Genomic DNA, 15,708 nt, shown 5'->3' with positions numbered 1-15,708 from the left:
TTTTTTTTGCCTACATAAATGGAACTTTAAAAGTTGTGAAAGTTTGTTTTGAAAATTGTTAACATTGTTTACGTCGCCGTTTTAAATTGTGTTTTGCTATTTGTGAAAAGTTGAAAAAGTGGTTTTAAAGTAGTTTAAAAGTGTTATAAATTGTATAATATATAATAGTATAATTAAATTCTTGATATTTTCAACTTAAAAGTAATATTTTTTATTTATGTTTTGTTCACATTGTTGTTAAAGGAAATTTTTGTTAATTTTTATTTTGACACAATCTTGAATTATTCTGAAAACAAAATACATGTGTTTGTTGTAAATGTTGTACAACAAGAGATGTCGCTACTTTATTTATTTACTTTGGTATCATATTAAATTACTACAATATTAACTTTTCCAACTCTGTACAACATTACGTTATAAAACCAAACATACAGCGCTAACAGTAAACTGTGTTATTATTACTTAAATCAACTAGTGAGTGTTAAAAACTAAAACTTAAATAAAAATTATTAATAATTAAAATTGTTTTTATAGAATTTTCTAAAGCAAATAGTGATTTTATCGAATTAATGTTTATTGTATATGCGTAATTTAATAACTAAATGTACAACACCTTTGTGTTTTACACAGTAGAAACATACGTATTTAAACACACACACTCATATGTATATGACTAATATGTAGATCGTTACCAAAGTATGTTAAATGAAAAGTAGTGATAGTAGTAGTTGATAACTTTTTGCACTTTTAATTTTAAGTATAAAGTTTGACAGCAAGCTGGTACATCCAAATGTAGTTATATTGTCAAACTCCACATATAAAAATTAAACTATACGCTGTTTGATAATACTATATAAATAAAATACCCCTTTGATCGTTACTCATACTTTGTATGAATCAACAGAAGCTTATTCAAATATTATTAAATATGGCTATTTAGGTATCTAGTATTGCCAGATATTACTTTAGTACAAATTAACGATTTTTGATGAAATTTTGATTGGGGATTTTTTTATCTTTTATTTTTTAAATTTCAAGACTGGTAATTTATAATATTTTGTATTTATTTTATTATACTATTTATTAACTGATTTAAAAAAAAACAATATTTTTTATTGTGGTCAAATCTATAAAAAACGTACACAACAACTGCAAAAAGAAAAACTTTTAAACTTTTTAGCTCCAAATTCTATACTATTCTCTAAAAATTACCAGATCTGAAATGTATATAACCCCAAACAATACAGCTGATTTTCGTAACGATTGGTTACGAGGTTGACTTAATCGGACTAACATTATGATAAAATTTGGCATAAATATGATAAATATATACATATAAATTTTATGTTTACACACTGCTTTAGTGGGGTGTGCTGATGTTTGTAACATACAAAAATATTCGTCCTATACGCACCTTTAAAGTATACCAATGTCCATGTAAACCTTGTGCTATAATTGGCACTCACGGCCAAGGACGAAGAGGCCTTCTGATCTCATAATTATGTTAAATATATCTGTATATCGATAAAAAGTGTCTCATCTAAGTTTTATACAAGCCCTGATGGCATTGCCAAATTTTATAGAGATCAGACCTAGCCCCCATACAAAGTCCTCTTCAGAAAATTACTTGAATTTCCAAAATTAACCTTATGTATTTTCAGACTACAGTATGGAGTATTAATACATTTCAAAATTAAAATATTATAGAATTTGGTCGGTATGTCAAAAAATCTGTAAGAAAAATACAAACGTGTAAATATTTCAGACATATATTTTATCAATTCTTACCTTTATAAATTCAATGATGTTCTAGATTTTTATACCCTTCACCTTCGTGAGAATTGTTTATATAAGTTTGTCAATCCGTTTGTAATTTCTATAATATAATTTTGCGACCCTATAAAGTATATATATTCTGGATCCTTATAGATAGCGGAGTCGATTAAGCCATGTCCGTCTGTCTGTCTGTTGAAATCAGTTTTTAGAGGACCCCAGATATTGACGAGATCCGAAACTTCAATAATTCTGTTAGACATGCTTTCGAGAATATCGCTATTTAAAATCAGCAAAATCGGTCTATAAATAACGGTCCGAGACAATCTCTAAAAATTTCGTCAAAAAAGACATATTTTTTTCATGCTTTGTGAAAAAAGCAACATTAGAAAAAGGTGTATATGTATGTGTGTGTGTAGATGTATTTAGTTTTATTCAGCCGTGTATTGAGTTATGTATTTTGTTTTTGTTTTCTTTTTGTGAATTCTGTTCGTATATGTGGATGTAGGTTGCTTTTATTGCGTTATTTTTTTTTTGTTTTTCTGTGTTTTTCGTTATGTATGTTTAGATGTATGTTGGTTTAATTGCCTTGTGTATTTTGATTTTTATTTCGTTTTACGTTGTTGTTGTTCATTTTGTTTTGCTTTTGGTGTAATAATAATGTAGTCGGGAAAAAATTTAAATGGTTCTCTGAGAAATACAATGGCAGTATTTTAGATAAGTCTAGTTCTCTGGCTGTTGAATAGCTGACATTCATCATGACAAATAGTAAAAAGTCTGTTACAAGTACTACAGTTTGGTGAAGTGTTTTGGCTTTTGAGAATCTACTCGAGAGAGAACGAAGCGTGATCTAATCGGAGTCTTGAAAATACTCTGATTTAGTACCTCTCCATACTCATCGAATACTTAAGCGATTTGTTGTTGAGGTTCACATTAGAGTAGTGAAAGTGTTGAGGAAGAGTTTCTTGTTTTTAACGTTTTTGCAGTATAAAGACGAATATCAATTTTCTCCGTTATTTCATCCATAATTACTTTGGTACTAAAGTCTGATCAAGGTTAAGAAAATGGCCTGACTATTCTGATCAACGTCTGTTGAAAACTATTTACATATATGTAATTTATTATTAATATTAATAATAATTTATAAGCTTCCATTATTCATGCCTTTTTAGGGTGCACAAATAAATAATAGAAACTTATAGATTATTTTTAAAATTATTAAAATTAAACCATACTACACACAGTGGTATAGGAAAAAAAAGAGGGAAATAATTCGGTAACTTCTAAACGGTTAATCCGATTTTAATGAAATTTGGTACGCACAAAGAGGAGGTGTTGTCGAGTTTAGGATTTGGAATTTGGAATTTATAGGCCAACCAGGGGCCCGGCGGGGGGTCCTCAAATTATGATACCTCGGCTATGATAATAGCGGGTCCAAATACTCCCGATTTTCGACAATTATTATTCGCTTAACAACAAGTTTAGTTTAAGTGAAAGAATTATGTAAAAATCATGACTAAGTCCAAAGTTATAGGCATTTTAATTTAAAAAATTAAAAAAATGCGATTTTTTGCCATTTTTTTGGGAAAAAAGTATCTTTTTGTTTTTAACTTATCTAAAAAGTTTCTAAGAAGATGTATATAGAATTTAAACTTTTTGGAAAGCTGATTTTACATAAAATACGATAAATGAAATAAGACCTAAAAATTTTTGATACCGGGGGGACCAGGTCCATCCAAAGAAACCCTATTTTTTATGGAAAATTCAATTTTGAGCAAAAATTCTCAAATCGCATAGTCGATATCAAATTATAGTGACCTGTTTTATATGACCCAATATGTTCTTAATCATTTTGTAACGGGTTTCGGTAAACCCGCCGCTGGTATGGATATAATAGGCAAAAAAAAACAAAAAATCCCATTTTTGGGATTTTTTAAAACTTTTTCTGGAATTCCGGGATTTCTAATAAGAAAATTCGAAATTTTTATTTAATATTGGATTTTGATTAAAAAAATCTACCTAACTGTAAAATTTCATTAAAAAATATTCATAAATAAAATTTTCGGTTCAATTTGAAAAATTTGAATCTTCGCAAAATCTGAATAAAAAATATTTTTTTAATTTTTTTAATTTTTTTCAAACATTATATACAGTTTTTAAAAATGGAAAAATTATATATATACTAGCATACCCTGGGTGCTTCGCTACCCTAACTCAATATCGTAAAAATATCAAAAAGTACCATCGGAAAAACGAAAAAGTACAAAGATCTCTTTCAATAAATTCTCATTTAATAAGGTTAACCATTATAAAGAATTCATTTGAATAATAGAAAAGTACTAAATAGTTCCCACTTTCAGAATATTTTTCAGTCAATTTTAACATACATGGTGTATGTTAAAATTAATGTTTCTAGGTTGAATATTTTAGAAAATTAAAAAACTACAATTTATGAGATAAAAAGTACTAAAAAGTTGTCTCTTAAAGGATCTTATTCAATGAGGACCGTGTATGTTTAATAATCATGTGTTTTCAGTTCATATTAAAGAACATACATAGAGTATCATTTGAAGGAAGAAAAAGTACCAAAAGTGGAATAAAGTTTACCTAAGTGGAAAATACTAATAAAAAGAGTACAATGTTTCCCCTTTTCGCTTAGAAGTATACTTTTTCGAGAATTAAGTTTCAAAAATGTTCCGTATTTAAATCTACATATATATCACAGATAAAACTCAAACGATTCAAATCTGCTTTCATTTATTCCAGAAAAATTGTGCTTTAAAAAAAGGTACCAAACAATTTACTCGAATTTGGTCCTATATATACCCTTAGTACTCGAATTTTAAAATAATATACCAAAAGCTTATTTCGTGTGAGTAAATAAACTACTTTTTGAAATTTTATAAAAGTTGGCTCAATGAGTTTGAATAAAATTAAATTTCCCGTTTTTCCCCTTTTTGGTACTTTTTTACTTAGTGAAACAGCAAAAATTTTATTACAATAAATATTACAGAGTTAGAATACAGTTTTGTCCCTTTTACACCAATAAAGGACTGAATTTTAAAAAAGTACGAAACAGGCGTCTCATAATTTTGAGAGATGTATCCAAAATATTTAGAAAAATTTGATTATGTTAATTATTTTTAACTTTAAAACTAAGTTATATAGGGTCAAAAAAGGTACCAAAATCACCTTTGTTACACATTTTTACCCCTTAAAAGTACGAATTTCAAAAAAGTACCAGACACCCATCTGCTCATTTTTGTTGTATCACTAATATTATGTAAGATATTTAAGAAAACCTGTTTTACCCGTTTTTCCCACTTTTTACCCGTAAATGTGCAAATTCCCTCCTTAGTGGATCTACATAACCAAAAACACATCTACTGTCAAAATTTCATGATTCTAGGTTTAGCCGTTTGGGCTGTGCTATGATGAATCAGTCAGTCAGTAACGCTACTCTTTTATATATATTTGTTTCTTTAGATCGCTTAATCCTGGCTCTACATACTTAATTTCATGTTTCTATGTTCAATATTATTGAAATTTCAAGAAATACTTTTTGAGGAGCGAAAAAGTACCCAAAAACTCCCCTTTCATTGGTTATCATTTACTACAGTCTCTATATACTTAATTTCACGTTTCTAGGTTTAATATTATAGAAATTTTAAAAAGTACCTTTTGAAGATCGAAAAATACTAAAAAGTCCCCTTCTATAGGTTATCATTTACTACGGTCTCTATATGCTTAATTTCACGTTTCTAGGTTCAATGTTATAGAAATTTCAAAAAGTACCTTTTGAAGAACGAAAAAGTACCAAAAAGTCCCTATAGGTTCTCACTTAATCCGGGACATACATGCTTAATTTCATGTTTCTCGATTCAAAATTATAGAAATTTCAAAAAGTACCTTTTGAAGAACGAAAAAGTTGCAAAAAGTTCCCTTTTATGGGTTCTCACTTAATCCGGGCTCTACATACATAATTTTTATGTTTCTAGGTTCAATATTATGGAAATTTCAAAAGGTACCTTTTGAAGAACGAAAAAGTACCAAAAGGTCCCTGTTTATGGGTTGTCACTTACTCCGGGCTTTTCACGTTTCTAGGTTCAAAATTATACAAAAATCCAAAAAGTACCTTTTGAAGAACGAAAAAGTACCAAAAGTCCCCTTTTATAGGTTCCCACTTAATCTATCCTCTACATAGTTAATTTCATGTTTCTAGGTTCAATATTATAGGAAATTCAAAAAGTACCTTTTGAAGAACGAAAAAGTGCCAAAAATGCCTCTTTTATAGATTCTCATTTACTCCGGGCTCTACATGCTTAATTTAATTTTTCTAGGTTAAATTTTATAGAAAACTCAAAAAGTACCAGTCGATGTACGAAAAAGTACCAAAAAGCCCCCCTTTTATAGATTCTCATTTACTCAGGGCTCTACATGCTTAATTTCATGCTTCTAGGTTTAATTTTAAAAAACTACCTGTGTAGAACGAAAAAGTACCGAAAAGTCCCTTTATTATTAATTTTATGTTTCGATTTCAATATGAAAGAAAACTCAAAAGGTACCAGATGGAGAATGAAAAAGTACCAAAAAATATCACTTGGTACCGGGGTTCCAAATAACACCTCATTAGCATATTTAGTGTTTCTAGATCTAAAAATTTTATCTAAACTGGATCATTGTGTTTGAATAAAATCAAATTTCCCGTTTTTTTCTACCCATTAATGAAATAAAAATTCTATTCCAAAATGTTGCAGCATCGTAGTGGGATCCCGTTATTATGTATTAAGTGAATAAACCAAAATCAATGTTTTATGAAAAAAGTACCAAAAATAGGTACAATTTTCACCCCTTAAACATCCGAATATCCAAAAAGTACTACATTTATATATATATATATATATATATATTTATATATATATTATATATTTTATATTTAGTATTATATATTATATATATATATATATTTAGATTATCTATATATATATATATATATATATATATATATATATTTATATATATATATATATATATATAGATATATTATATATATATATTATATATATATATATATATATTTAGATATATATTATATATTATATATATATATATATATATATATATTTTATATATATATATATATATATAGTTATATATATATATATATAGTATATATATATATATTATTTATATATAATATATAATATATTATATATATATATATATATATATAATCAGGGCGTTATATTGTCTAGACAGTCCTAAGGTTTGATATCACGCTTTTTAAAACTTGAAAAATTGACATTTACTTAAATTAAATTAGTTTTTTTAAAAAAGTCCACGAAATTGCCTCACAAAAGTATACGAATTTCTCCTGTATTTCATATTTAGTCATAAATTGTTTTAAGGTGTTACTATCAACCGAAATGATATATTTTTGACTCATTTGGTCCACAATTTTTGGGGATTTGTGCCCTTTTTTATGTAATATAAAATTTAAATGGCGATTTTTGGCAAAATTTGTAGTATTTTCTCTTTTTTTTCCACAAATAAAATCAAAATTTGATATTGGGATTTAATAAACCCCTTGGAGTTTCTAAAAATAGTATTTTTTGTTACAAGAATCTGTATTTAAACGATCCAAGATATATTATTGATATCATTATTCTGTCGCTAATTCAATATATCGGAACTTAAGTCCATTTTCATAATACAAGGGTCAAAAATTTTCGGGGAAAGTTTTCTTGTATATATTCTTTTATATATCAGTTTTTATGTATTTTAAGTTTTCTGTGTATTGTGTATGTGTACAACACCAAAACATGCCCCGAAGAAACACCATTCAATATGGTAGTATCATTATTTTTATATACCAATGACGTCCAGGCTGCATGCCACTATATCATTATGGTCTAAGTCAAAAATATCGATATCAGTTTAAATATTGATTACTATGATCAAATTAAACCCAAAATTTTGGACTTACAGTGTTATTGTAATGGGCAACATAAGCGTGAAAATTTTGAATAGTAACAACTGAAATCTACTGTATAGGATGACGTTTTGTAAAGGCATGTTTTGGAATTGTATACCGATATAATGTATTGAAAATTTAAAATATATTAGTGCTAATATGTACATGAATGTATGCTAGCCAACTTTGTCGGAAAAAATCGACCTAGTGGTACGAAAAGGAACTTAAGACCCATACAATTCAATTAGAAACTGAAGAACGACACCAAAAATACTTATTTGAACTTTTAAGTACAGATCCTTATAACAAAAATTATTATTTTTATATATAAAATCCTCATATTAAATTTTGGTTTTATTTCTGAAAAAAAGGAAAAAATTGCAAATATGGTCAAAAATCGTCATTTTAATGATATTACATAAGAAGATGGTACAAATGCCCAAAAATTGTGGAACAAATTGTCCAAAAATATACAATTTTGGTTGATAGTAACAATTTAACGAAAAAAACACTCGTTTATAATTTATGTGTTTCGTAAAAAAAAAGAAAAATTCGAATACTTTTGTGAGGCAATTTTATGTACTTTTTTAAAAAAAGTTAAATCAATTGAGGTAAATGTATTTTTTTCTTTCTAGAAAATATAACAAATTTAATTATTCATTTCACACACAAAATTTTTATTAAATTATGTTTCTTTTCAAAGTACAGCCAAATTCGAATACTTATGTGAGACACTGTAGATGTACATCTATTTAAAATTAAAAAATTAAACCCAAAAAAATGATGTAATTTTTAACTAATTTTTCTGTATTAACAAAGTTTAATCAAATTTAAGCAATAATCATCACATATGCTGATGTTGTTTTCTTGATTTCCAAAGAGAAAAAGAAGAACATAAATATTAAATTCCCTTTTAAAGTACAGTTGACGAATTTCAAAATATAAACAGGTTTGTGCATGATTTTTATAAATAAAAAAAAATTCATTCAGATAATGTTGTCAGAGTTTACTGGGTATACACACGATTAGGACACACATACAAACAAACTATCTTCGATTTTTAATTTGATATTTTGTTAAAATAAATTTATCAATTTTTATTATAAAATTCAACAAAATAAGTCGTAAACTTATTCTCCAAATTTATAATAATGTAGTCGGGAAAAAATTTAAAATTTATAAATGATGTTTAAAATACACTATGGTGAAGGGTATATAAGATTCGGCACAACCGAATATAGCACTCTTACTTGTTTCGTTCTCCAACTGGTACTTTTTAAATTGAACATCAAAACATGAAATTAACAATAAAGAGACTTTTTGGTACTTTTTCGTTCTTCCACAGGTACTTTTTTGAGTTTTCTGCAAAATTAAACTTTAAAAAATTAAATTTAACATGTATGTAGAGGCCGGAGTAAATTGAAATTTATTAAAGAGGTCTTTTTAGTACTTTTTCATTCTTCGACTGGTACATTTTGCAATGTCTATAATATTGAACCTAGAAACATGAAATTATGTGAGAACCTATAAAAAGGAAACTTTTTGGTACTTTTTCGTTTTTCTAAATGTACTTTTTGAATTTTCTAAAATATGAACCTAGAAGCGTGAAACGGGACTTTTTCAATTCTTGCACCTTTATTTTGGTACTTTCTTCGTACCCCATGTTTAACTAGGGCCAGTTTACGTTTTTGACTCCTTCATAACTCAATAAATAAAAAAATATGAATTTTACTACTTCTTGGAAATTCGGCATTTAAGACATGACATTTACTTATTTTTGGTATTTTTGTTATAAAACCCTGTTTTTGGTTTATTAATTTATACACACATGATAAATACATCATAACGGGATCCTACTACAATGTTTCAACTTTTTGGAATACGATTTTTATTTCGTTAATGGAGAGGAAAAAATGTCGAAAGGGAGTAAAAAAGAAAAATTTCATGTTATTTTAACACAATTAGGCAATCTAGATAAATTTTTGTTTATTATTTGGAACTCCGGTAGCAATTAATATATTTTTACTTTTTACCAAAAGGTACTTTTTGAATTCTTTATAATATTGAACCTAGAAACATGAAATAAAGTATGCAGAGTACGGATTAATTGAGAACCTATAAAATGGGGATTTTTGATACTTTTTTGTTCTTAAAAAGGAACTTTTTGAATTTTCTATAATATTGAACCTAGAGACGCATATGTAATTAATTACGTACTCAAAACCAAATATTTTTCTAAAATATTGAACCTAGAAATTAAGCATTTAGGTCCCGGAGTTAGTGAGATCCTATAAAAGGGAGTTTTTGGTATTTGGTAAAGGTAGTACAACTTTGTGCAATAGAGAGATTACCACAATTTTACAAATTAAAATCTTTTACAAAAAGAATAAATATCTAAATTAGTTAAGGAGTTGTATGCGTATAGTGATTTTCGTGCGGGGACCTTTTATAAGAGCTTTGATCAATTATGAGTCAAACGAAAAAAATACATTAAAGTAATATTTGGGCCATTTTTGTATAAATTTCTCAATTAGGTAATTTTCGGTAGCATTTATATATACAAAAGTAATATTTGTGACAAATTTTGTTTAAATATATTACTTAATAAAGTAAATGAGCTAAGTGCGTTTTAGTGATTTTCGTGTGGTGACCTTGTATTGGAGCTATGATCAATTATGGGCCGATCAGAAAAAACTGTTATGTTACATTTCTGTATACAAAAGTAATATTTGTGGTAAATTTTGTATAAATATCCTAATTAGGTAATCAGTTTTGTGCGTTTTAGTGATTTTCATGTGGGAACCTTGTATGAGAGCTATGACCAATTGTGGACCTATCGGTAACCTTAACGGTAACATTTCTGTATAAATAAGTAATATTTTTACCAAAATTTGGATCGATATAATTTTAGTGAGTTATGAGTGTTTAAGTGACTTTCGTTGTATTGGAGCTATCACTAAATATGGTCCAATCGTTCTTTGTATGAATTCTATTGATTTAACTTTAATTTGTAAAATTTTGTGAAGAAAGCTGTTTTCATCTTACTTTGTTATTGTTTTATACCAATCGTGTAAACATAAAAAGTATATATCATACAATTTTTATTATTTTTTTGAAATAAGGATTGAATTTCATCTTACTTTTTCATTAGACTTTAGTGTAGCCGTGTGAAGGCTTCTTATGGAAATATGTTTTGGTTTTATATAAAGAATTTTGAAAAGGGAGAAAATGTGTGTTTTAGATAAATTTTGTGAAAGTTGTTTTGAATTATTTATTTTGAATGTATATTTTAATTGCGACATATTTCTATACATTATTTCATATAACGAAACTTGTTCGCTTGTTCTAATCAGCTGTCAGATTAAAGTATTTTACAAAGTACAAATTTCAAAATTGATAGGTGATGTGAGGCGTAGGTAATCTTTATAAACCGGTTAACCGAAAACCATGTTTTGATTGCATATTTCGATTTTTCGTGAACCGGTTTTTTGAAAAAATCGATTTTCGCTTAACCAGTTTTTATCTCTCAGTTTACCAGTTTCAAAAAATATTAATTTTTAGTACAACATTTTCGTTTTTGTATTTATAATTGTGTATCACATTTTCCTATGATATATTACTGTACTTATCTATATTAAAATATGATAATATCTTATTCAGCAATTCATAATATTTCGCAAAAAGCCCTCTTCCAACAAAATATAAGTACATCTAAAAATCAAAAAAGAGCCGATCATTACGAAAATCTGCAGTGTCATTTATACTAAGTAATATAAAACTTATTTGTGCCAATTTTTATAATTTTTAAAGATGATAGTACATTTGACGTAATTATGGCATAAAAGGCCCAAATGGGGAGGTACGGTTGTATGTGGGTTAAGTGAAATAATGAACCGATTTCAACATTTTAAATAGGCTTCGTCCCTGTGCCAAAAACATGCTTGGTCCAAATTTCATCAAATTATCTTAAAAATTGAGCCCTGTACATTGCGTACAAGGTTTAGATGAACAGCCATCCGGACAGACGGACATGTCTTAATCGACTCAAAAAATTATTCTTAATCGAACGGTATACTTAAAAGTGGGTATAGGACACCACTATTGTGGTGTGGGGTATAATTAACTCATAAGCGGGATACTTTCCTAAAACTAATGTTTGTAACCTTTGGCCTCTCGCTTAAGACACACGATATTTTTAATGTTGAGTACAGCCTTGTACGACTAGCCTTGCATTATGACGGAGCTTATTTCCACTGGCATCATATTTGGTCTTAAAGACCCATTTGCATTTTATTGGTTTCCTTCGAGTAGATGCTTTGATTAATGTCCATGTATTGTTCAGCTTTAACGAGTTCATTTCTCGATCCATTGCCGCCTGCCATTCGTTGGCTTTTATAGAGTTCAGGGCATCTTTAACTGTTACAGGATCACTTGACACAAAAGTTGTCGCACAAAAATTATATTCCCGGACAGTTTTAGCAGCTGAACGATCAGAACGGCGAACTTCAGATGGGTTTTCATCACGCTGTTCTTCAAATGCATCCTCAAAATTCATACTCTCTTCAGAGTTGGCATCGTATTCCACATTCAGTCTGTTGGTTGATGCATCAGCTACCTCATCATCAATTTGCTCTTCCTTAATATCATTTGCCAATTCCCGTACTATATTAGGTGGCAATTCACAATTCAATTCCTCCGCTGAACTGACATCATTGATTTCAACTATAAGATTCGGAACGGTATTAGAAAAATCTATTTCATTACCACGTACCTGATCTTCCATGAAATCAACATCGCGACTTATATGCATCTTCTTCGACATAGGATCATATAATCTATACGCCTTAGCCTCCAGACTATAACCAACAAAAATACAAGGGACAGACTTTATCTGCAACTTCGAACGCTTCACCTTAGGTATGTGCACAAACGCCTTACATCCAAATACTCGAATATGGTTGAGACTCGGTTTTCTACCAGACCATAGCTCCTCTGGACAAACTGTTTGATTTCTGCATGGTGTTCTGTTCAACAGATAAGATGCGGTCAAAGCTGCCTCAGCCCAAAATTTTTCATCAAGACCAGAATCAATCAGCATACATCTAACACGGTCGATGATTGTACGATTTAGGCGTTCGGAAACCCCATTCTGCTCTGGAGTGTATGGTGCCGTTCCCTGGTGTATTATTCCGCAACCATTCAAAAAATTCTGGAACGCGTTGTTCGTATATTCAGTGCCGTTGTCTCTTCGAAAAATCTTAATCTTATTTGAGCACTGATTTTCCGCCATGGCTTTAAATTTTTTAAATTCCTCAAAAACATCGGATTTGTTCTTTATCGGTGATAAAAATACCTTGCGAGAGTAGTCGTCCACAAAAATTACAATGAATCTCGCACCAGAAAATGATTTTGTCTTAAACGGTCCCATAACATCCGAATGTACAAGTTCCAAAACTTCATTTGCACGATGACCGTTTTCCTTGAATGAGTTTCTTACTTGTTTGCCTTGAAGACAAACTTCACATTGAGACAAGTTCATTTGAAAGTCAAATTCGTACTCATTTTTTATTTTCCTTAAATTTTCGTCGCAAATATGAGCAAAGCGTCTATGCCATAACTGTGCATCATTTTTTGCCACTAACGCTTTTTGTGTATTCTTCTCAGAAACGCAATCTAGTCTGTATAAATTATTATACAAACTTGCTGTTGCATTGAGTGCATTGTTGCCATCAAAAATTTTACAACAGTTCTGCTCAAAAATTACTATTTTACCGTTAGCAGTTAATTGTCTAACTGACAACAAGTTTGCACACAGCTGCGGAACATACTCAACGTTTTGTATTATTGTTCTTCTCTCTCCCTCATTAGTAGATAAGTATACACTTGCATCACCAACACACTCAACTGCTAGCTTGTTGTTGTTTGCTACAACAACTTATTTGCCATGACTCTCCTTAATGTTGTCAAGTATTGTTCTTGTTCTCGACATATGTGTTGTTGCGCCTGAGTCTATATACCAGTCACGAGCAAAACTTAAATTCTAATGCACGCGTGCATAGGCCAAGAAATTCTGCTGACGCTTTGTTGACACACCTACACTATAAGCTTGTGTGTATTAGTGTGTCTGTCTTTTACTAAAATGACCACTTGTTTGTTGCTTTGTTACGATCTCAGAGATCAAAATCAAATCAGTTGCTGTTCAGCTTTTGTAGAAGCAAGATCACGTTGCGGATTTTTTATGCTTATGATTTTTTCTCTTTTATTACACCTAGCAAAATGTTTAATATAAATTGGGAAAATGATTTCATTTTTATAGAAAACATGGACGGTGAGGCACAATGCGTCGTATGCAGTGTTGCCACTTTGGTTATTATTAACCAAAATTGGTTATTTTTATTTTGCATGTGTACATGTGAATTAATTTTTCGTTTTGGTTATTTTTTGCAAACAATTGAACTAAATGCTGTTTGCTTTTATTCCAAAAATAAAATAAAAAATTCTTTTATCTCCAGTTTTAAATCAATTATGTTAATATACATATCGTCCTGTTTTGAATTTTGGTAATGTGGAATTTTTTTCGTTTTAGTTATTTTTTGCAAACAATTGAACTAAATGCTGTTTGCTTTTATTCCAAAAATAAAAAAATCTTTTATCTCTATTTTTAAATCAATTATGTAAATATACATATCGTCCTGTTTTGAATTTTGGTAATGAGGAATTTTTTTTACTATTCGAATTTTTTTTACTGCAATTTGTACATCTACTGGTTATACTTATGTGTACAAAGGTATTTTTCGATATCTTAATTGGTTAGGATTTAGCAAAATTACCTATGAGTTTTCCACATATTAAATGAGTTGTCTAAAATCATAACAACACCGTAATATTACACTAGTCAATTTTCGATTTTTTTTTACTGCAATTTGTACATCTACTGGTTATACTTATGTGTACAAAGGTATTTTTCGATATCTTAATTGGTATGAGTTTTCCACATATTAATTAAGTTGACTAAAATCATAACAACACAGTAATATTACACTAGTCAATTTAATACCATGAATAATGAATCCTCTCTCTCCTTTTGGTGCATCCATGAACTTAAAATCACTTTTTGGGTCGATCCAAACTCGTCCGTCCTTTCTTTAATATTTCTAGTGGAACTTTTTATAAAAAGAACTCACGATACTTGTATGAAAAAAATTTTGTAAGAATAGTCTACGTACTTCGTAGATTATGTCCTTCAAATTAAATTTAAAATTTTAAGTATAATTGCAATTTCTATACCTATTTGAAATTTCGCATAAACAAAATACTGTGCTAATTTGCCGAAATTCTAAGATAAATGATTTAATAAGAATAAATAAAGTATTTTCTGCTAATTGGTGCAAGAATTGTATCACAATATCTTTGAAGTATTATTCAAGTGATATTTTTAAGTAACACAGCTAAGGAAAATGAAATTGTATTGTATACAAAAGTTGTAATAACATCTAAACTCGTACAACGAACAATAATCGCGATATATGCAAAGATTTGATACTCATGACCTTTGATTTCTACTATCTCACCATGACTTTTAGTTCTTTATTTACATTTTCTAGATGATATTTTTATTTTACTGTCTTAAATTCTATATTTTGGTCAATTTGTCGGATAATTTGGATAGATTACGTTTACAAATATTGCTGAAGTTATGAATGTAATGCTAACATCCGCTACATGGTATTATAATTTAAACCCAAATTTCGAACGAAATCTCCAAATCTGTACATAAAATGGGAAAATTTTATAATTTAAAATTGTTTTCCAAAAAGTCATATGTGGAGTATATTTAAATTGCGCTAAAACGCGTTAGGTTAGGTTAGGTTTTTCAGACTGCTTACTAACACGAGTAAGTCTATACTTGGGTCCTATTTGGTCCCTTTGTAACGTCTGTAAAGAGAAAAGATAAGGGAAAA

General features: G+C 28.8%; 1 protein-coding gene across 2 annotated transcripts in view; it reads left to right on the top strand.

Moving 5' to 3' along the window:
• The first annotated feature begins 318 nt into the window (after positions 1 to 318).
• The window catches only part of LOC111683703 (clavesin-2-like), a 41,877-nt gene continuing 26,487 nt past the window's right edge, over positions 319 to 15,708 (top strand). The window contains exon 1 of one of the 2 annotated variants that reach the window (XM_046946243.1): positions 319 to 474. The gene's annotated coding sequence lies outside the window, so the exon portion shown is untranslated. Of the gene's footprint in view, positions 475 to 587; positions 697 to 15,708 lie in introns of those variants that run through there. The other variant, XM_046946246.1, reaches the window with a different exon arrangement.

The sequence above is a fragment of the Lucilia cuprina genome, chromosome 2 (genome assembly GCF_022045245.1).
Source record: "Lucilia cuprina isolate Lc7/37 chromosome 2, ASM2204524v1, whole genome shotgun sequence".
Taxonomy (NCBI): domain Eukaryota; kingdom Metazoa; phylum Arthropoda; class Insecta; order Diptera; family Calliphoridae; genus Lucilia; species Lucilia cuprina.
The sequence above is the reverse complement of the archived record's forward strand: the minus strand, read 5'-3'. Positions and strand labels throughout refer to the sequence as shown.